The 22,499-nt window shown below is 38.7% G+C and overlaps 1 long non-coding RNA gene across 1 annotated transcript; it reads left to right on the top strand.

Annotated features, from left to right (window-relative positions):
- The first annotated feature begins 2,813 nt into the window (after positions 1-2,813).
- Positions 2,814-6,070, top strand: LOC137197996 (uncharacterized). The gene is made up of 4 exons (XR_010931554.1): positions 2,814-3,363; positions 3,468-3,676; positions 3,790-4,092; positions 4,195-6,070. It is a non-coding gene; the product is annotated as an uncharacterized lncRNA (long non-coding RNA).
- The last annotated feature ends 16,429 nt before the right edge of the window (positions 6,071-22,499 follow it).

Genomic DNA, 22,499 nt, shown 5'->3' with positions numbered 1-22,499 from the left:
TTCTTTTTTATGTACCTGTCAGCCAAGACTACATGTGGTGCAAAAAGGGCTTTTGTTCTGAAATGTTCTTGTGCAGTGTAGTGCTGCCAAAGTTTTCAGTTATGTACTGTATGTTCCTATTTCGATCAGGAGAAACTCATTTAAAAGGGAGTTTAGACAGTTATTAATAAAACGTGAACATATTTAATACAGGGTTTCAATATCGGAGGAGCTGTTGAGTAATATGAAATCATGATTAGACCTCACTGTGAAATAATTATTCTTCATAGTGTAGTCACAGCATGAATATCCCCCCTGATGGGGTTTAGACACAGCTTCTGAACATCTGAAGATCACGAGGCTTCAGCTGAAGATGTGAATGGGATGTGAGCTTATTGGACACAGGGCAAGATTACTGGGCAAGGTGGGCAACAGCAATGGGGTCCCAAAAGCCTCACATTTATTGGTTTGTGGTCATTTGTTGGTGCAAACTGGTTTGAGATTTTGCATCACTTAAGTATAATATCAACTGAAATGATAAGGGCCTGAAGGTGCTTTCAGACAGTGAGAGGCTGCTGCCGTGGCTGCAGGCTACCGCCGATCCTACACCAGTACGGTATACCACAGGCTCATCACATAGTTGTAGTGGGCTGCAGCTTAAAATAGAGGAAATGGATACCAATCCTAAACATTGTTTATCAGCCCAGAGTGGATAATCATTTTGAAGATGTTGCTACAATACTGTTTCTCTTCATTAAAGGACACGTTCACAATTTTTCAAGTCTGTCCTAGAACAGTCAGGTGCACAAATGAACATTGAAACATGTTTTTCTTGCCATAATCATCCCTCCTGTTCATACTGACCTTTAGAAGATCCCTTCATAATGCTCTTACAATTTAAGTGATGGTTGGCAAAATCCACAGTCCTCCTTCTATGCAAAAATGTATTTAAGAATGTATCAAGTAGATATCTTTCAACATTACAGTCTTTTTAGAGCTAAAGTCCCTCTTTTTGTTACTATACTTCCACCACAGCTCAACAGAGAAACACTGTGTGAGGAAACACAAAGAGGGAATTTGATGCTAAAAAGACTGTAAACCTTGCTATGACTAATGGATATCTGCCACAAAATGCATTTAAAGGCATTTTTGCATTAAATGACACTGTGGACACACTGTGGATTTTGCCCACAGTACATTTGAAGGGGATCTTTTAATAGCCAGTATGAACAGGAGGAATGATAACAGCGAAGAAAACCTCTTTCACTGTTCATTTGGACACCTGACTGTTGTTTTAAAACAGACTTGAAAAATTGTGAACGTATCCTTCAATGTTGAAGTCGAACCATCATCAACTCAGACATGACAGCTGCCCTCGCTGTCTTTGCCACTGCACTGCTGCTGACCTCTGCGGCAAAGCTGCTGCAACTCTGATGCAATAATTCTTACCTAATGCTGTTGGCCTGTCTTGTAAAGGGGCACTTTGCCAAAATAGGCTTTTAAAACCTTTTTCAGTTGATATTGAGCTCACATGGTACACTTTCTTAAATACATTTTGTCACAAAATAATTTGATTCAGGTCAGACCTGGATAAGCCAATTAGTCTTCCAGCTAGGAGTACTGCTTGGGAAAATAATGTGAGTCTGGTGTACACAGTACATGATGGGCATTTGAAGGTATACAGTAAGAGTTCCATACCTTATTTAAGTCCCTAGTGGATTAATCCAGCCATGATTGGACAGACCTGAAGCAGCCACACTCTGGGCCTGACTTTGATGAAAACTGGAGGTGGAGAGATGCAGGTGAGTAGTGTCAATCAGACTCTGAAATGACAGCTGACAGCAGTAGAAAAGGCAATAGTATTACATTCTGATAGCAAAAAGATGATAGCATAACAGGTTGTAGCTAAACCAGATTGCCTGAAGTAAAAAATGATAGAAGATAAAAAGACCTATGTCAGAATGTTTTTCATTGACTATAACTCTGCATTTAATACTATTGTACCATCTAAACTGGTGTTAAAGCTTAGAGACCTTGGTCTTTGTAATTCCATATGTAAGTGGTTATAGAGTATGACTCTCTGATAGGCAGACTTCAGATAGTGAGAATAGATATCTACCATAGTTCTCAACACAGAAGCACTGCAGGGTTGTTGCCATAGTCCCTTACTCTACAGTCTGTTCACACATAACTGTGTTGCTAACGATCATAATAACAGCATTGTGAAATTCGCAGATGACACCAGAATGATTGGACTGATAAATGACAACAATGAGGATGCCTATGGGAAAGAAGTGAGGGACCTATCCATATGGTGTGAAGACACCAGCCATCATTCTCCATAAATGAGTCGATCTATTACGGCTTATAAAAATATATTTAGCTACTTTTTTGACAGGTCTATCATATATCAATTTGTTCATTGAAATGTGAAAAACAATGTTGGACCACTGAACCTTTTGCCACCTCAGATGGTACCAATATATTTGGTCTGGCCCTTGGACTCTTTGTGTGATCCAACTATAACATCAGCTAACCTCAAAAAAAATGTTTTTCCTATGATTTATTTTCAGAATGAGTGATTTGTGAGAAAATGATAGATTGTTGGTGAAGTAGGTGGATGCAGGCATTAAGTGCAGCTGGAGCTGGTCATGGCTGAAAATGGTACTCAAAATTGAGGTTAAAGGACAAGAGCAAATGTTCCCTTTATTGGATGTTTTCAGGAAAATAAAAAAGATCATGCAAGGTGCATTCTCTGCCGCAAAGAAATAAACTATGTAAACAAGGGCAGCTATGCTATGCTGGTACATTGCAAAACCGGCAACCGGTATTTACAGGCAATGTAAGGAAATACATAATTTCATAGTCTCTCTTTTTGTCAGGTGCCAGATTCTGAATATCCCTGCCTCCAGTCTTCAGAGGGCTTTGTGCACATTGGTGGCTGGCTGTCAGCATATGATGCCAGCATGGCAATATACACGATGCTGCCAGCATACAAGATCCTCTATTTTGGCTATTTAAGCACAGAATACCAGCTTTATAGAGAGCCTCTGGGAATCATGTATACACAGTACAATGTTATTCAGATGACAAGAGCCAGAATCAGGTCCATACTTGAGGACCTAAACCGAAAAGGTGAAGATGATCACTAGTTATACAGAACTGAGTCATGTACATCATGGTTACCAATGATGAGCAATATTTGCCTTATTGATACGTACTTATATTACTGATTCTCTTTTCACAGGCATGACACAGCAAGGCAAAGACAGGAAGAAAAGGGTCTGTTGAAAGATGTGGCATGAGGGGACTATAACGCTACTACAGCTCAACATTTACATGGGTGTATTGGCTATCCTGAAGCAATATGTCATGGTTTTCCAAGTGGGTGTTTTCGGGTATTTTAGGCATTAACTGCAACTGTTGACTGCACTTATGTATCCAATGGTGTTTCTTCCATTTAAAAACAGTTTGTTTTACATACACAGGGTAGCCAGATGTTGGTGCAACTCCAAGACAAGCAGCTTGAGCTGTTCCTGGCTTTCCTGGCTTGCTTCCTAAAAGGGGATCATATCACTCAGTGTCACCCAGGGCTCTGAGAGAGATGGTCCTGGAGGATGACATGCTGCTGCCTGCCAGGGAGATGTGTGTGGGACTGGAAGCAGACACATTCAGGGTCAGGGATCCCAATCACACTGTTAGTACCCTGCAATTTAATAACATTTGATACTTGACCTTTTTTTCTCATTGTTTTGAGAAAACATGAAATAAATGTCAATTCTGTGGTGTTCTATATTTATGCTGCTGAAGCCATTCATGGAAAAGATGAGAAAAGCCTACATCCACCACTACTGCTTGCTATATGCAGAGGAAGCTCCCCTTGGCCAGCCAGACACTGAGGGCCCTTTCTGCTCTGGACCCACTTCTGAGAGGTCACTGACAGGCAACCATCCAGCTGAAGACATTGAGTGGAATGCTGGGCCACCTCTTACCAGCTGGCAATGACATCCACCAAGGGATCATATGGTACAATGTTGATCTGTGCCTGGCCAGGTTCAAGGACGTAGAGAGCATGGTGGAGTGGTGGGGCCATGTCTTTGAGACATGAGAGAGGTAAGTACCCAGTCCTCGAGTCATCTTTCAGCCTGATGAATGAGATCATCCACCCCAGGTGTGGAAACATGCACATCTCACCATTCAATGTCATCCAAATAGTCAAATACACCCTCCAGTCCAGTGAGAAAACGGCTGTCCAGCTCTTCAAAAGGGAGGATGTCAGGTACAGGGAGGAGGACCGCACCTCTCCATACCTGACAAGAACATCCAGTCAGCAGAAACCACTGACGGCAAGCAACGGCAGCAGAACAAGTATGGCTGCCAATCATCTGGTTGTGCTCAGGAGAGCAAAACGCAGACAGCTGAAGAGGAAAAGAGGGCAAGGCTGAGGCATATGGCAAAACAGCAAAAGTGGGCCCTTGAGACACTGGTCCAGGCCAAGAAGAAAAAACTACACACAGACCCCTCTAGCCCTGTCTCCCCCACCAGTCCTAAAGCATAGGAAACTCTTTCATATTCACATGTGTGTGTTTAAGTAATCATTTTGAAAATAATTGTAATTAGTTGTGTACCTCTTGGGGCTGCCCTTTGTTAATTTTCTTTGTAAATGTGAGCATATTATACATAGAGGTACATTTGCACTTACTAAAAGAATACTCTGTACTATATTTTGCTCAATCTTGTAATTCTGTTAGCTTGTGACCAACACCAGAGTAATGCTAAAAGTCATCAAAAATGAGCATTTAGGAGCTTATTTTTCAAAGAAAAATCTCTGCAGGAGCATACCCCTGGATTAGTTCAATTAGTACCTGCAGGTATGCAACCTCCAACCAGCTGTGGCTTAATCATGTCTGCTGGCAAGTGACTTCCTCTGTTCTTTGTCTCACAGGATTATCCATCACCGCTCTTCAGTATGCTTTGGGAATATGTATGTATGTTTTAGCCGTGGCTCGTGGAGCTGTATTGATTTGGCAGGGTTGTTAATTTGTCATTTACATCCTGCAGTTCCTCAAATTCAGCATATGCAGGGGATTCTGATTTGATCCTTGGAACGAATACATTTCCTGTCATGGTAATATGAGTCGGTAGGCTAATTCCTTTATAAGCCTAACAGCTGTGGTTAATGAAAACACAAAACAGATATTTCAGTGCCTTAGAGGAAACAAAGGAAATGTGCTTTATTTTAAAATGAGACAACTACCAGCTGACAAAATGATTACTGGCCTTGAAATTAGACTATTGCTTATTATAGTTTTTACATGTATATAATATTCTCACCATTCTATTCTTTCAACTTTACTGTAAGGGCTGCCCTGCATTGATTTTTTGATCATGAATAAGTCAAGGAGCAGGTCATTATCCTTAAGCTGCCACAATGATAATGCATGGCAACTCAGATGAATTTGAACAGTCACAGGCTGATTTATACACATATGAGCAAAATTATTCAGCCAAATGTCTTTATTACGAAACTTAATTAAAGGATTAGTTTGACATTTGGGAAGAACAGTAATTTGCTCTCTTGCCGAGAGTTAGATACCACTCTCATATCTGTTCATAAATATGAAGCCAACAGCTAGCTCTGTCCAAAGATTTAAAAATCCATCTACCAGTATCTCTAAGCTCACTAATTGACGTTATATCTTAAACCAAAGTGTAAAAGAGATGCCTGGGACACACTGGATGCGTGAGCAGCATGTGTGTGTCACGGAACCTCTTGCTTTTCATTTCGACGCCCATGTTAACAGGTTAGAGCAGCCACACTGCTGCGTCAAGTCATCTAGAGATTCGAGGTCTTGTCTATTTTCTCTGCGTGATGCGCACGGTTATTAGCAGAAATAGACAGGGAAAGCGATAGAAAGATAGGGCTGCCAGTGGCAGAAGTGCCGCAGCAGACACGCTTCCTGTGTGGACACTGCAAGCGTGAGAGACGCAGCAGTTCAGTGACGCACACGCACTGCTGAGGTTTACGCATCTAGTGTGTCCCAGGCGAGAATATTCCGTTTTTCAGCAGATTAAACAGAGCTTTAGACGTGCTGGTAAATGGTTTTTGTCACCTGTAGACTGCCAAGCAAAGTAGCTAGCTGTTTCCTCTGCATTATTATGGATCCCACTGACCCTAACCCTAACCCTAACCAATCTCACACCTCATACCTAAACCTAACAAACCCAACCAACAAGTACCAGCCAGTTAGAGGGAGAGTAGGTCAGGTCTTGCCAAGAAAAGCAGTGGGATCCATAATAACGCATTTCCCCCTGTTTACAATCGCTATGCTACACTAAGCTACACAGGTGCTGTCTGTAGTTTCATATTTAACAGACAGATATGAGAGTGGAAGAGATCTTATCTAACTCACAGCAAGAAAGCAAAGAAGTGCGTTTCCCAAAATGTAAAACAATTGCTTTAATTGGTGAGCTTTAAAGGTATTTTTGTTATTTTTACACATACCCTGGCTAGCTGTTTCCCCTTGCTTTCAGTCTTTCTGCTAAGCTAAGCTAACTGTCTCCTGGCTCTAGCTTCATATTTAATGGATAGACATGAAAGTGGTGTTGATCTTCTCATCTAACACCCCAAAATGTGAAACTATTTTCAGTAATACTATATTTCAAAATAACCAGTGATAAGAGACTTCATTCTCTTGTGTCCAACTCTTTTTAATTTATTTTTTGTGTTTGTATCATTTTCATACTACCATACTAGTTTGAATGAGTGATATGCTTTGATGTTCTGTGTGGCTGCTGTACTGAATAACTTTCTTTCTCCCGTGAGAGTCCACATAAGGTAAGCCCACCAGGAGTGAAATCGACTTGATGTTGTAACACAGTATTATTGATTGCTGAGGGGGAAAAAAAAGTTGAAAAAAGAATAAACCAGATTTTTATCTAGACATGCTGTTCTACTGCATTTGTGTATAAGGAGTTACACCAACAAGACCCTCACAGGATGCTGTCACACAGTATTTCAGGAAGTTTAATGTTATTTAATTATGATATTTGCCCTGTTAGCACAATTAACTGAAGTAGCTAACATTAGCCCAAGTGTGCTGTGCGCCTTATTATTTTTTCCCACCCCCATTCTGCAAAGACCCACCCTACTCTGCCTCTGACTGGCTAGTGCTCGTTGGTTAGATTGGTTAGGTTCAGGCATGAGGAATGAGATGGCTAGGGTTAGGGTAAAAATGTCAGGGTCAGAGCCAATCAGAGGCAAAGTGGGGGCGGGTCTTAACTCGGGCCTGAGGTAGCAAAGTGTGTTTCCAGAGTGTGAAACGCAACACCCCACATTCCTTATTTGGAAGGTCCTGGCATCAAATGAAAAAGATATTGCTGACCATAAACTGCAACTCTGGGCTTCAAACCGACTCCAATGCAAACCATTGGGTTTCCTTTCCTTTTGACATTATTTGTGTGCAAATATATATATATATAAGTTGATGTTGAATTGTTACTGCTATTTTGTTTCAGTGACAGAGCATGTAGCATCATTGCAGTTATGTATTTAATCATTTATGACCCTGTTACTATCCTGCAGGATTGCTGTGTTAAAGTACATTTAATAGTACTGACAGTATTGACTGACTGATCTACTGTACCACCATTTTTTCCCATGCTGCTTTAACCCTCTTCAAGCTCTCTGGCTACACCTGACAGATGAACTTGAATTATGCTGTCAGTTTTAGACATGTTAATGGGTGAATATGCATGGCAGTAATGAATTACATTAGATACCTTGCCAGGCATCAATGTGCACAGGTACAGTATGGATGGGACAATGTGTGCAGGCAAATAAATCCATACATACTGATTGATGTCCTATTCATATTAGCAGCTCTAATGAGACCCTCTGTCATTTCTATAGGGGGTCATGATAAACCACAAGAACTCATTGCTCACCTCTGCTTACATATATTATATGTCTTTACTAATATTGCAGGCATCTGCATCTACTGCTAACAGCGACGCGCCTTTTCATTAGTGACTATAGTCTGTTCATTTGGGCTGCTGTCACATACATAATGTTTATGGCAACATTAGATCTTGCTTTGCTTTTGCAGGCTGCTCTTAAAAACATTGCATCTCCTTACACCTATTGGCTTTTATTAATGTATTCTGAACTGAAAATGCCTATAATTATCTTGGCTGCACAAATAGTTCTTTGCCGCTGTGGGTCATAAATTCAGCACAGAAGTAGAGACAGTTGACTGTGCCAGGAATCAGAGAGTGTGTGATGCTTTATATCAAGAGTGAGGTTCCCCTGATAACCACTGGTGTAGCTGCAAATGTGACAATCATCTGGGTGACTTGTATATATTGATTAAAAACTGTGTCATGCTCTTACTTATAGTGTTACTTTCTGCTATTTTACTTGAGTGTCTAAATTCTTAATGTGAATTCTACGCACTTTAAAGTGCATTATATTTTGCTAAAAATCTTGTAATGTAAAAATTGCAATAAAGCAACATTACACCTGTTAGAGATGACCATGGTTGGCCCCTATATACAACCCTATTCCTCCCCTGGTTGGTTTGCTGGAATATTACATGTCCCTCGAGTTTTTCTGTGTGGTAATCTGCTTAGAGGTTTAGAGATGTTGGTAGGTGAATTTTTGAACATGGACAGTGCCAGGCTAGCTGTTTTCCCCTGCTTCCAGTCTTTATGCTATCCTAATCACGTCATGGTTATTCTTTAGTGCACAGTGGTTTTGACCTTCTTATCCAACTCCCAGAATGTGTTTTGCTTATAATTCACTTCAGGTAGATGTTTGAGCGTCACTGTGCTGAATTATGTTTTTGTATGTTTACACAATTCATCTGCTGAAGAGGGAAAGTTTTTCACCGTGCTCACCTTGACTCTCAGTTTAAGGGGCAGGCTTACCAGCATAATTTGTGACATCACAAGTTTGGAGCCAACTGTGATACAATATGCAAGTTACTCAAGTGTGTGTGACATTGTGTGTCCAGCAGTTTAACTTTGGAAAAGTATTGTTTGGATATTCATAGATTCTGGCTTTTATAATGAATTTTTATATGCAGATCTTTAAACATGGTGTGGAGGTGTTCATTCAAGGGATTTCATGTCCGTTGATATTGTAGGGCATTATCCCAAACAAAGAATTACAGTTAATTAAGACACCACACACCAATTGCCACTCAGTAAACCTGGGTCTGTTGGGGACAGTTGCTTGCTTGTCATGTTGGCAATCCATTCTCAGTGATTACGCAAAATGATCATGATTTATTGAGTTTATATGTGAGAGATATAAAAGGTCTCCTGGGGGATTTTTGACCACTAGTAGCAGTGTAGACCCATGTTATTGTGAGTGGGTACCTGTAAAGTTTGTACCTACTTTCTTTTCATTCTTACTCCTCTCCTTTGTAAGCATTTAGTTCTAACATCTTCTTTTCAACCTGCATGAATAAACATGAGCTAAGCAGACTTCAGATTTCCAAAAGGAGCTTTTAAAAACAAAGGTAAAATATAAAAGAAGTCCTCCACATTGGCAATCAATGTAAAACAGCTCAAACATTGTGAGTTGATTTATTCATTCTGCAAGATCCTATAGCTGCTGCAGTCTGAACAAGATTGAGGAGATTTGTTACAAGAAAGGCTATGGTAATCCAGATGAGATCATTAAAAAGAATGAATAACTTCATCCAAATCCTCAGATGACAAAACCCCCTTTTGACACAGGTGACCATGCTTTGAGTATGGTTACAAGGAATAAGTTAATGATGAAAATTCTTATTATTCTTTAATAATGATCACATTGATTATCCATCTGCTGTAAAAGTGTCTCACCCCCCATTTACAGTTTTTGCTCTCACACATTTTCTGGCCGCACAGCATTTTCACAAGTCCAAAAAGTTTAACCTAGAAAATCTCTCACAAAAGCAATCACTCAATTCATAATAATGTTACCTCTTCTCAAAATTAAATATTATCTTGAAATGAGACAGATAGCATGAAATGAATACACTAGATGAGTGAGAGTATGATTGTCCAACCTTAGCTTAGCAACTGTAACTACGCATGCCAAGTCTGTCAAGCTTTTGAGTGCTCACTATGTTGAAGTGTTGTGCATGGGGCACCGCTAAGTGCAATATTTGATATTCAAAGAGAGGATGGTGGTGTAATTTTTTTCATCTTTCCATAACCAAAAATAAAAGAACAAATATGTAGCCTGAGAATGGGTAATGATCTATGTGTTGAACCTAAAACCTTAAACAGAGGCAGACTGTGCATTTGTGGTTGTGCTCGTAAAGTCTGCTCTCAGCTCACCCTGGTTGAGGGGCCAACTTTGAATGGTGTGTTAACAAACACCAACTGACAAATTCTGCATAGTATACCTTTAACAACTGCATTGGAAACTATCTGGTTTGATAAAAAACTTTGAGGGAGAAGTTAAGCACGACTCCCTTATGCATTTTGGCAAGAAACATCCAATCACTGAGCTTTAAATTCTATTGCTGTATATGTGCCACCAATGGCAGGTTGAAGCTTAAGATTCAGTGTTTAGAAAATTGACAATACAATCTGCAGCTTAAATCATTAAACTTTTTAAGAGTGGGTCAATTATGGACAAATTCAATGACTATGGCACAAACATTTTGAATTCACTACCATTCTGATTTGCACCTCTGACTGGCTTTGTCTCCATGGCAACAGTGGTTGAGGTTCCTAGGTAATGTAGTATTTAGACCTGTATTGCCAGGCCAAAATGACAACCAAACATGATTTCTAGAAACAAAATTGAAAACATTGACAGACATGATCGTTCCATTATCTGTGAGAGTCCCGCGTTACTATGTAGTAAGTAACATTTAGGATATCATTCAAAGAAAAATTTGAAATGTGATAAAAACCCTCCCGCAAATCAGCAGCTCCTCCTACTTCACACCTCTATACTAGACGCAGATCATAACATGTTGACATTGCTTGAATTGTTTGTATATAGTATAGCCAGGTATCATCGGCAGCTTTGAATTCAGTTTAGGGATTATGTTGCTGAGAAGGAGCATGTACTCCCTAACCAAGCCATTGTATAGTGCTTCCTAAAACAGCTCCAGATCAGGTACAATGGCAGGAAGACTCAGAAAAAATGCCCCTCAAAACTCCACACAGAAAGGCCCCAGTCAGATGTAAATTCAGGTCTGTCCTGCGATGAGGTGACTGAGCCAGCTCTTATAATCCTTCATAATTACAGCAATTTAGAGGTGACTTTATAATAATTGAGGACGTAAAGCTGTAAAGGTTAGAGCAGTGAAAGTTTTATAATTTATAAAATACTGGCAATTTAGATAAATGTGATGGGAATATCTAAAGGACAGGTACTTTATATGGCTGCCTTTTAAAATTATGATAAAATAGTAATTTAGAATATATAGTTAATAGTATAATAGTAAAAATAGTTTATAATAGTTATATTTTTCAATTATTCCAGGGGTCTCTGGCATGTGGGGAGATGAAGTCTGATGCTCTCTTTTTCTTGGAGAATTAATAGCAGCAAAGGATAAATCCCACTTGTAGATAAATGTGAAATGGAAAAAGCAGTCTCCCTGGGCATGTGCAGACATAATTGGCAGTAGCAGAAGCACTGACACATGTGCCATCAACTGGCCTATAATGGTTACTAATAGGGATGCACCAATCTGGTTGAGGCTGGATCTGAATGCTGATTTTTTTTAATCAGTCACGCAATCAATCTATCCACCAACTGAAATTATACATCCTACCTCTCCGCTATTTACAGTACATCATGTGGAAGTGCACAGCAAGCTTAGATGGTAAAATTCAAATGTACTGTAGCACTAAAATATTGCTGCATATTATAGCTGCCCTATGTGTAAATGAACAGGAACTGTACATGACTGTGGTGTTTTCTCACCTTTTGTCATTGGAAGTGTGTCAACAGAGTGTCTGTATCATCAGAGAGAAGCTGTCAGTGCCAAATGAAATGCTGCTATCTAACATGTCGTGTTGACTACTGTAAATTGGTCCGTGTTTTTTTATAGTGTGTGTTTGTGTGGGTGAGTGTGTGTCTTGCTTTTGTGAGACAGATTAACTGGCTTAATAATTCAACGTACGTTACAGTTTGGTCTCAAAACAGCCAGCATGTAACCAGCAGTGAAGTGGTGTGGTGGTACTGTGCCTTCTAACTAAAACTACCCAAATGTAGCAAAAAAAAAAAATTCAAATTAGGTCGGCTTTGACCAGCTACAGAAGTAAAATGCTACTTAATGCATCTGTAATAATAATACAATAAAATGTTGCAGTTGCACTTTTATTTGCACTTTACTTGCAATATCTGATTTTTTGCTTATGTGGGGGCAGTGGAAACAAGTTGTAAACACAACATTGACATATCACCTTTTTAAGTTGATATGATGAACTTTTTAGCCAACACTTCCTTCTGTGCACATCCAGCAGTTATGGTGCAAAATTATTCATCATTTTGAGTTTTGTTTCTGGCCACCTGGCGAACACAAGTCCAATATTCACTCTCTTTTAGCTCTGTTTTTCATTTCTATCAAGTCCTGAGGGAAATATCTGGCTCTTTAGTTTCTAACTGTGCCACAGTGTTTGCCAGCTAGTTGCTAACTGTGTCTGTTTGCCCAGAAAGCTGCTTGTGATTTAATTATATTTAATTTAATTTAATTTAATTGAACACATTACTGCTGGGGTATTGCTACATTTCTTGACATATTACCACCGCCAACTATTGATCAGTGTAATAGGCGATACCATTGCAAGTACAAGTGTATGAATAAAAACAAACAAACAAAAATAACAGGGTCTCACTTTTAAAAGGCATTGCTCCACAGAACTACTAGTGGTCAAAAACTCCAAAGGGTACCATTAAACACTAAATTATATGAAATGTTGTATCACAAGTGTAAACTGTAGTTGGATTATAAAAAGTCTGTTAAAATTTTAGCTAAATTTCAATGTTTCTTATTAACCAGGTAAATTATACTGTATAAGTAAGGCTATTTACTGAACTAGGAGCACCAACAAGAGTACTCTGTTATTCAAGGTTAATGAATCAAACTTCTAATTGTGCACAAAATCAAGTTAAGTGGATGACAATGAACAGGATCATTTTAGTTCATGAACATTATGTTGTCCTGGATTAGCCAAGACACATTTGCAGAGCACATTTGAAGAACGGCTCCCTGCTGTTTTGTCCATTTTATTAATACATTTTTAACATCATGGGGCCATTGCACAGTTGTTACTAATGTAACATCTTTATCAGTTTTGGTCATCAAAAGTGCAAACATTTCAAAATGTCAAGCACATTAAAAAAAACAAGATGACACAGTTGTCTAGACATAATGACTAAAGTTCAGCAGAAAGTAGCTAACAGATAGCATGAATGTAACCTCAAATTCATAAAAATCTTGAAGGACAATCTATCTGAGAGATCAAATGGAGGAATGTGCGCAATCAACCGATTAAAGGTTTACTCTCTTTTTCCTGAGCTGGTCAACCCTGCAGTGTGTATATTCAACATAATATCCAGCTTCCTCTCATTAGCTACATGACCAAGCACCATGACTTAATGAGGGGGGAGGTTAATGGAGCCTTTTTTTAATGGACCAGGTGGTCATTAATAAGATTATGAGATGTAAATGTCACTGAGAGAGACACCACTTCCTCCTTTTCAGTGTGTCTTCCATTTTTAACCTTCTTCAGCACCTTTTCTGATGGAAATGCAGTGGCAGAAATGGACAATGGCATTTGAGACAAAATGCTGCTCGCCATTTGACATTCCTTTTCATTTTGCTTCTAATGATTTAATTTGTGATATGAATGTTGAGCCGGTGCCAGCTACTCTGACTCATTAGCAAGAGTGTCCCAATCATCAGGGTGAATCTTTGAACTGTGAGATGAGTGGAGTCAGGGCTCAACAATGGGTTAGTTATTTCATGTTCTCTGGTCTCTGTGGGAAGCTGCAGACACGCTAAATGGCGTAATTTCAAAACTGTCCCTCAGCTGATGGGTGTCAATTACAAATCAGGGGTGCAAACTGGTCACTTTTCTGCGAAATTTGCCATTTTGAATCCAAAATAGGTCATTTGTGTGATTCATGTAGATCCAATGAGTTTTTTTGGGGGGGAGGAGGGATTTTAATAGCATGCCTACGTGTCACAGACTAGCACAGAATATCTAAACACAGGGCATCACTCAACATTAGCTCATAGTTCCGAGTGACAGATCAAGCATCAGAATTTCACATGACGGAATAACAACGGTAAGATTTATATTATTGTTGTTGAATGTTCAATCAGTGAAAACAAGTTAACATAAAAAAGTAAGAGGCTCCATCCTGATGGTACAACCGCGTACTACAGCAAATCTACAGAAACATTTCTGACAGTTACATATGTCCCTCGTCTTCTGCATTATCAGTTAATATATTTTTCATTGGTTAAATTATTAACTGCAATTAACCAATAATCGATGAATCATTGACATCCTTACTTTATATCATCTGTTTTCTATTCTATTTTTTGTACTAGTAAGCCCAGTTTGCAACATAGCCAAGCCTATGTGAAATTTCTTAACCTAAACATGGGTGGGTGTTCTTCTATTAGAACAGAACCTATTAATACCGACAATATATTTCTGTATTATAACCCTTATTTTTTTTATCATGAAATTATGCAAATCAGGCAAACTCATAAAATAAGCGTGCGTTGTCTTCCCTTAATCTTATGTGTATAATAATGATTAATTAATAAGAAAACTAAAAACAATGTAATGAAAACTTATGTAGATGGTTTATTATTTGAAAGAGTAAAAACTGAGACAAGCTTTGCAAAAAAGAAAAAGTATCAGATTGAAAATGGCATTGAAATGACAAAAAAAGGAAACTGACAATAGAAAAGCTGTTCAAAAGCATCTTCTTCCATTAAAACACTATTAGTCGAGTATTTAAACTTGATGACTTCATTAGAGGACATGGTTATTTGTGGTGCTGATATCTCATAATTTTACATATTGTGTTAATTGTGTTCTTTATTTAGCAGGCGTCAAGTAATGTAACCTTTAATGTGTTTTACAAATTGAAGATGGGGAATATGACTTGGCTGCAGCTTGAAAAAAATTTCAGTCAAAAGAATTTTATTGCTTTAAATCCTCTCTCTCTCACTCTCTCTATCTACCAAAATATTACATAAGCCGTTTGATTTGTCAGTTGCTGTGCATGTTGTGTTTTTATTTTGTTTGATGAACTTTATTGTATAGTGGAGGCAATGCACTTTAATACAACTTTGGGCCTGGCTCTGAACTCGCTTGACTGTGTGACCTGAACTGATATCCCCCTAACATTAGTTTTGTAGCAGTAAGATTACATTAATTCTAGGGTGAGTTTTTCCATATATCGGCATGATAAAATCGACTGTAAATCCACATTTTAAAGCTGATATTTAAAGAAAATTTCTTCCTGGGGGGACATCCCCCTAGACTCCCTAGGGGGTTTGCACCTTTGTCACCTTTTCATCCCTAATAAGTTTGCACTCCTGACAAATGTATGAATAAGAGGTTTATGTTTCTGATAGTGAGGCGCAATGTTCAAGGCTTTAGAGGCATCCAGTGTTGTAGAACATTTACATACTGAACTGTTGAACATGCATTTTATCTTTTACTGAAAAGAGCTGCTGTATTTCTGCATTTTTCTCTATATGAGATATATATATATATATTGTAAGTATTGTAGAGTGTTTTTACATTTTTTTTGCATGTATGTATTCAAATGTAAAATTGCTACTGGAGGTATAAGTGGAACTTGTAGAGCAGTGGTAAGTAAATGGCGGCTCATATGTGTAATCTGGTCCTCCAGCAAAAATATTTTTGGCTGCTGGATGAAAGCCGAAGTTTTTTCTTTCATAATGTACATCAAAACTTTTACAAACATTTTCAAAATACAAGGTTCATGTAAATCCCAATGAATGTAACCTTGTTACATCTAGTACTGCTCCAGCACTAGGAGAAATATTACAGTGCATGCTGCTGAAATTGTGAATTATTGCATATCATAGCTGTCCAGTGGTAACCATGCATCTTCATATTTTGTGAATTTAATGTTTTCAGGTAACTGAAGGATTAAATGCTCAGCAAAAGGGTTCTGAAAATTCTCATATGTCTTAAAGCACCTGTAATGCCTTGTTGCATTTGTGACATTGAGGTAATTATAATCTATTGCAATGCAAACTAATACTTGCACACAGTACAGATCACCCTCAATTCAAAAATGTTTGTTTTTGTATAGTAATTTTGTTACAAGTGAATTATAATTGAAGCTTTGTCTATGTGCTGCGATAGAAAATAGATGGTAATCATATAAACCGTTGCCACATTCGTCTATACAGAGATAGGCTACATGTAATGGTTAGCTCACAGCCAGAATTAGTCATTTGAATCAATGATCCCTGAAAATGGCTGTCTCTGCCACTGACTCAGTTGAGTTGAGCTACCTCAAGTGTGAAGAGACGAAAACACACATTGCTGCAATCAGCGTGCTGAGGTTTTGTCCCTTCTAATGGAGAGGCGGATAGGCAGTGGTTGGCCAACTGGCAGGCAGGGCAGTGGTGAGCCTCTCTTTTGTCTCATCATCCATAGGGCTACTCATGCGGTCCATGAAAGCTGCCTCTATCAGCACTGACAGCCACACACAGGCCAGAGTAAAACCCTGTATGAGTCTGATAAGGTGGGCAGCTAAATGTAAGCTGTTGGGTAAGCCCCGTCATTATGTCCACATGCAGTCTACTGTAAATGATGAGGCCTATCTGCTTTTGATTTCAATCCCTCACAGAGGTTAGCTCCATGGATTAAAGCAATCTTCAATCCCGCAGTCACGTTCTGCTGGCAGAGGCCAGTGCTGGCTGTGGACTATAGCGGGGCTTTCTGTAGTCATGACAACTTCAGTTGAGCCTATGACAAGGCTGAAACATGGATAATGATGTGCAGCAATTTTAAAGTTTAGATACGGTTTATAGCAGTACTTGACAGCATTTTTCTGAAGCACCCTATACTGGTACCTATATTGGATATGAATCCAGCATAGGTTTACACTGGGACATCTTTCTGCTGTTGAGTTGTAGCCCCTTTTCCATAATCCAAATGTGTGTTTGTCCATCTGAAATTGAGTTGTATGGGTTTTAACTATAGCATTCATATCTGCTATGTAAATTGCATGCCCTGTGTTCTCTTTTTAGAAATGAATCAGTACACAAAAGAGACAAATTTGTATTTCATATTCTTTGGTTTCATGACGGTGCACCATGCCTGCCAGAGTGCAGTTATTTCTAAGTCTGCCTAGACAGAGATGGCCAAATCATTTTATTATTTGCTGTACAGGGAGCCGAAGTGAAACCAGAACATTCAAACCTCACTTAAAACAATATTGTATACATATTGTTTCTGTTTTCAACAGCCTTTGACAAACAACATTTCCCAGACCATTGTCATCATCATCGACCATGGTCCTAGACCATCAAGGGGTAAATATCACCAGCTTGAAAAAAAGGCAGGCAGGTTAAGCAGCTGCGGCTAGTTCAGACATGGTTGTAATAATAGCAGGACAGCGAAGGCTGAATGGTGTAGAGGTTTTAGACAACTGTGCTTATAAAAAAAGATTGGAAAATGACGTGCAAAAGTGGTGGATATGGAAGAAACCAAGATATGATGGTATTAAGTATGCACTGTCATGCAGGTACATTTTCATGTTTACTGTTGTTTTCTGTACACTAAAATATAAATCATGATTTAAAACATTTCAAACTAAAAGCTAGTGCTTTACTGCATACTCATTTACCTTTTTTCAGAAAGACAGATTAAGGAAATGTTAAATGGGAGATTGCATTGCGTTAGAGAAGCAAGTGGCTGGCCCAGAGGTGACATCAAGATTTCTGCTCTCTATTTGACTGAAGCAATAACCCCTCAACATTTTTGGCATTGACAAACTGCGATGACATAACAAAGTGACACAGATACTGAACAACTCATATTAGCTTTCTAGCTAATATCCTAGCTAATGTTTCCTTCTTAACTACATGTAGAAATGTCGCACCTTAGTTTGCTAAATGAGCTACTAAACCAACATCTGCCTGGGAAAAAAGTGCTCTGCTAACACTTTGCAGACTAGATAGAATAGCTAACTAGCTAGTCAGCTTTAGCACTTCGAACTGCTTAGAACATACCTGCAAGTGCGAAAAGTAGTAATTTTAGATAATAAATGGGGTGGTTCTTATTCTTTAATACCACTACTCACAGGCAACCCGTAGCTTGTTAGCAATATTTCGCAGTGCAAGTTTGATTACAGTGTCTTGGTGCCCCTGCTACCTCAGCTGTCAATCAAACACATACACTATCCTGCCGGCAAAGGAGTATTTCTGATAGATCTCTAAAAAGCCTTTGTTCTTCCATTTAAAAATTAAATTCTTCTGTGCCTTTATTTCCATCTCCTTTGTGATTGGTTTAGCGTTAATAATAGAAATCAATAAAGATAATGTTTTGGACTCATCTCATATTCAAAATATAATAAGGTACAGGTTAAAATACATAAAGACTAAAAGTGGATTACATGCACCCTGTGGTTTACAACTAAGTCTTCTTTTATCAGCTCCAAGTATCACCAAAGTGAACTGAGAGAAATTCAGCCAGACTCCAATACAATTAACACAAAAGTTCACACCAAAACAGGGTGAGTGTACAACAAATGTTCCAGGTTTAATAAGTATGGATTTTTTTGTTGCAATTATGTGGTGTTGACAAGTAGTGACTGGTGTGTTGCTTGAGCTGACATGGCTCTCTGTAGGAGGTGTTCGGAGCAATCTGGAGAGTTCAATCAACCCCATGGACTGAGAAATGCTGGTTTAGCATCCAGGGTACATGGAATAAAAGTTTGAAGAAAAAGTTATTCGTTTGACAGAGTGAGACCAAATCTTTAACCCCAGGATTTTGCAAATCCATCACAGGGGCAGCTAGTTCAGATGCAAGGGGAGTTATAATGAAAAAGTGTGAGCAGGCCTGTAACCTTGGGAGTGAAGTTGAGATTAATGGGCCTTGTCAGTGGTTGTGATAAACAGTATGATGAGGAGGAGGATAAAAAAAACTTTTAAAGAAAAAACACCCACCTTCACCAACCTCGGTGTGTATCCACCAACTCTTCCTGCTTTTATCTCAGTGCAGATTTCCTTGTCCTTTTTATTTGCTGCTGCTGTTATGTTGTATTTTGCTAATTTCTACATCCAGTTACATCATGTTTAAATTCATATGAAAAAGGCTGCAATACATGGGGCAGGAGCTGAGAAATAACTTTCACAGACGCTGCTTTAATCCGTTTGTATTTGTTTGCCTGTATTCTTATTCTCCACACATACACTGGACATGTATTATTCATTACTTGTTTCTCCTCTCTAATCCTTTAACAGTATTATGTTTTTGCTAATACTGCTCTCTTTCTTCTCTGTCATTCTTTTCAACTTCTTCTCTGCTATTCTCTACATAGTGAAAAGAGCATAATGCTATCCATACAGAGCGTTCTCGATCACTTGTTTACAGGTTCTCTAGTTATACTCACTGAAGATCACAGGTGCATACCTGTAGCAAATGAATGTCTCTGAAAGGCATTTAGACTCAAGGACCCTCTCTTCAGCCTTTTCCATCAGCCAGTTCTCTTCACATTCGTGAACCTGCTTTAAAACAACAACGTCTCTGTGTGCCGTCTCATGGTTATTTGGCTCGGCTTGAGCTACTTTATGAAAGAAAAAGCACTCAGTACCCAATAGACTTTTGGAGAATTGTGATGTATGTGTTTTGTACTTTAGTGGAGTCTGGCTGGAGAGGAGTGCAATTAACATGAAAGTGATAGAAAGCAAACCATTCAAAAAGAAGAGAGTAGCTGCACATTTAAAGTCAAACATTATGCTGCCTGAGTTACAACCAGGTCTCCTAAAATTACATTTAGATACTTTGATTTTGTTTTAATAAAGACATCTTGAGGGAAACATAGTTGCTGCCTGGATTATTGTATATTTGGTGGCTATGTTTTTTTCAAGTGAAGGAAGTAAATGCAGGGTAGTTGGACAGATTGACTTTAACACTGATGACTGGTATTCATGTCCTGAATTCTACATGTGGTTAGATTTAGGCAACACAAGCACTTTAGTGAAGGTTAGGGAAAGATTGCAATTATGGTTACATTTTAGTAAAGTAAACATGTGCTTTCTTGGGCTTGTAGTGACTATTGATTCTAGTGATGGCAATCTGTGTCTGTCAGTCAGGTGGTCCACCACTTTGGTCCAGACTAAAATACTTCAACAACTATTGAATAGATTGCCATGATTTTTTTCTTTTTTTGATTTTAATTCTTTTTATAGTTTGATGAAAATTTAAGTGTTTTGGGTGTCTAAATATAATCATAAAAAATGTTAATCATGATTTTATTTTAGATTTTTCAGGGAAAAGAAATTAAAAATGTTGTGAATGTTTTGCAGATACATTCAGTATGAACATTTTGCAACTTGGCAGATATGTTCATTGAAATATTTCCTACTTATGTTGAAAAGAACGTTATTCAAGTCGTCTTGCATTTCTCTTGAAATTCATTTGCGGTTGCAAATTAATTTCTAGGAGAAGAGCTGGTCACAATGATCTTGGGAGTTATTTTGACTGGAGCGGCAGGAGGACAGTATCTCGCATATTATAATACATGTATTGAACTACTGTTGAATATCACATCAGGGATGTGAGCCTTCCCCTCGGCTGTTTAAGTGGCCAGGCCTTGGCTAATCTGCAGGGAGGCTTCTCTGTTGTTGTGGATATAACAATCAGGATAATTGATAAGTGGCTGCTAGTGAAGGAAACCTCCTTAATTAAATTGAAACTCTTCAGCTCTTTCACTGGAGCGCTCTGTGGTCGTGGTGCTGCCGGTCTCCATAGCGACTGTAAGATGCTGGTCTGAATTTCCAGAGGAGATGCAGAGTTGGATGTTTAATTTTCTGATAGCGGTGGATAGCACACTCTGGGACTCAGAGCAGCCTTGGGCCATCTCTTGTGTGTTTATTTGAGCGCCAGTGTAAATGCACTTTGTGGTCTGATTGCATGATGCACTATTCTGAAACACTTTCCACTTAAATTGAATCATGCAAGATTGATTATTCCATTATGAGACCAATAATTTTCAAGAAAATATTAGGTTATCCAATTTCCTTTTGTTTCTGGGAAACCAAAATGGAGGCTTTTGAGAAAAGAGCAAATGTAATCGTCTCTCAGCTTCATTTTTTTTCTTTATTTTTGCCAACAATCTGAGTTAGGCTTGAAACACAGCTGCTGCATTAAAAGGTTCCATACAACAGATGCACCAGAAGAAGCTAAGAAGTAATATGTTAGCACTGCAGGAGAACTAGTATAGTGTCAATATGATCAGCACAACTGCCTTAAACACTGTACTTCAATCAGTGGTTATACAACAAATTAGCATCTTACACAAATGTACAGTTATTTATATTCACATAAGCTTCAGTTTACAGTGTTAAGCAGTTGTATATCAAAAAGAAAAATGACAAAATAGTTAACAATACTGGTAAATTACAAAGATACAAAAAGAAACATATGAGAGTTGAACGCAGGAAGAGGATTAAAGGAGCAATCAGTAATATAGATGTAGTGTCGTAACATCGATTAACAATCAATAGGAACTCGGTTTAGCAAATGTGGCTTCTCCTTCTCCTCCACACTCCCCAGCTCTCTCTGCTAGACAGCGTGTTATCTTTTTCACACATGTAATTTAATCTGGCAAGCTACAGTTAATGAATAGATCATGACAAACCAAATTTGAAAATATTTTGCTACTGCTACTGTTGCCAGACAACCTTTGCATGTGGAAACACAAACCTCTCCAGCTATTTCAGTTGGGAATTGCAGCATGGCAGAATAACATGCCCACCAGTTTGAGGTTGGATAGTGTTGAGGGTGGGGGTTTGGGTTAAATGTGTTTTAAATGTGAAAGCTGGAAATGTTAAAACAGGACAGGAAGCTGTTTTGGTTGAGGTGTGTTGTTTAAGGTACCGGTGAGACGTGAAAGTCCAATTGGAGGAACATATTAGTAAATTCTTATCAGACACCAACACACTGTGCAACAATTTATAATACTCAAAATTTTACAACTCTGTAAAATCATCATGGCAACAACTATTTTATCTTTTTTTGTGACAATCATGAGCGAGACAGTAGAAATATGCCGTTCACGTTACATAATAATCCACCAGGAACGTGCATTTGCATGTATGTCGCTGGCCAACGCAGAGCCTTGCCAGGTGACGTCATGTTGCATTGCAGCAAAAGTTGAGCCAGATTGAACTTTTTTTGTTGGAGCCCTGTGGCGGCGTAGTTCCATCTAGGCAACAAACGACTTAAATGTTAATAAAGTAATCATGTCATACTGCAGATCACTGTTGAGT

This window comes from Thunnus thynnus, chromosome 15 (genome assembly GCF_963924715.1).
Source record: "Thunnus thynnus chromosome 15, fThuThy2.1, whole genome shotgun sequence".
NCBI classification, from domain to species: Eukaryota; Metazoa; Chordata; class Actinopteri; order Scombriformes; family Scombridae; genus Thunnus; species Thunnus thynnus.
This window is presented reverse-complemented; position numbering and strand designations above follow the sequence as displayed.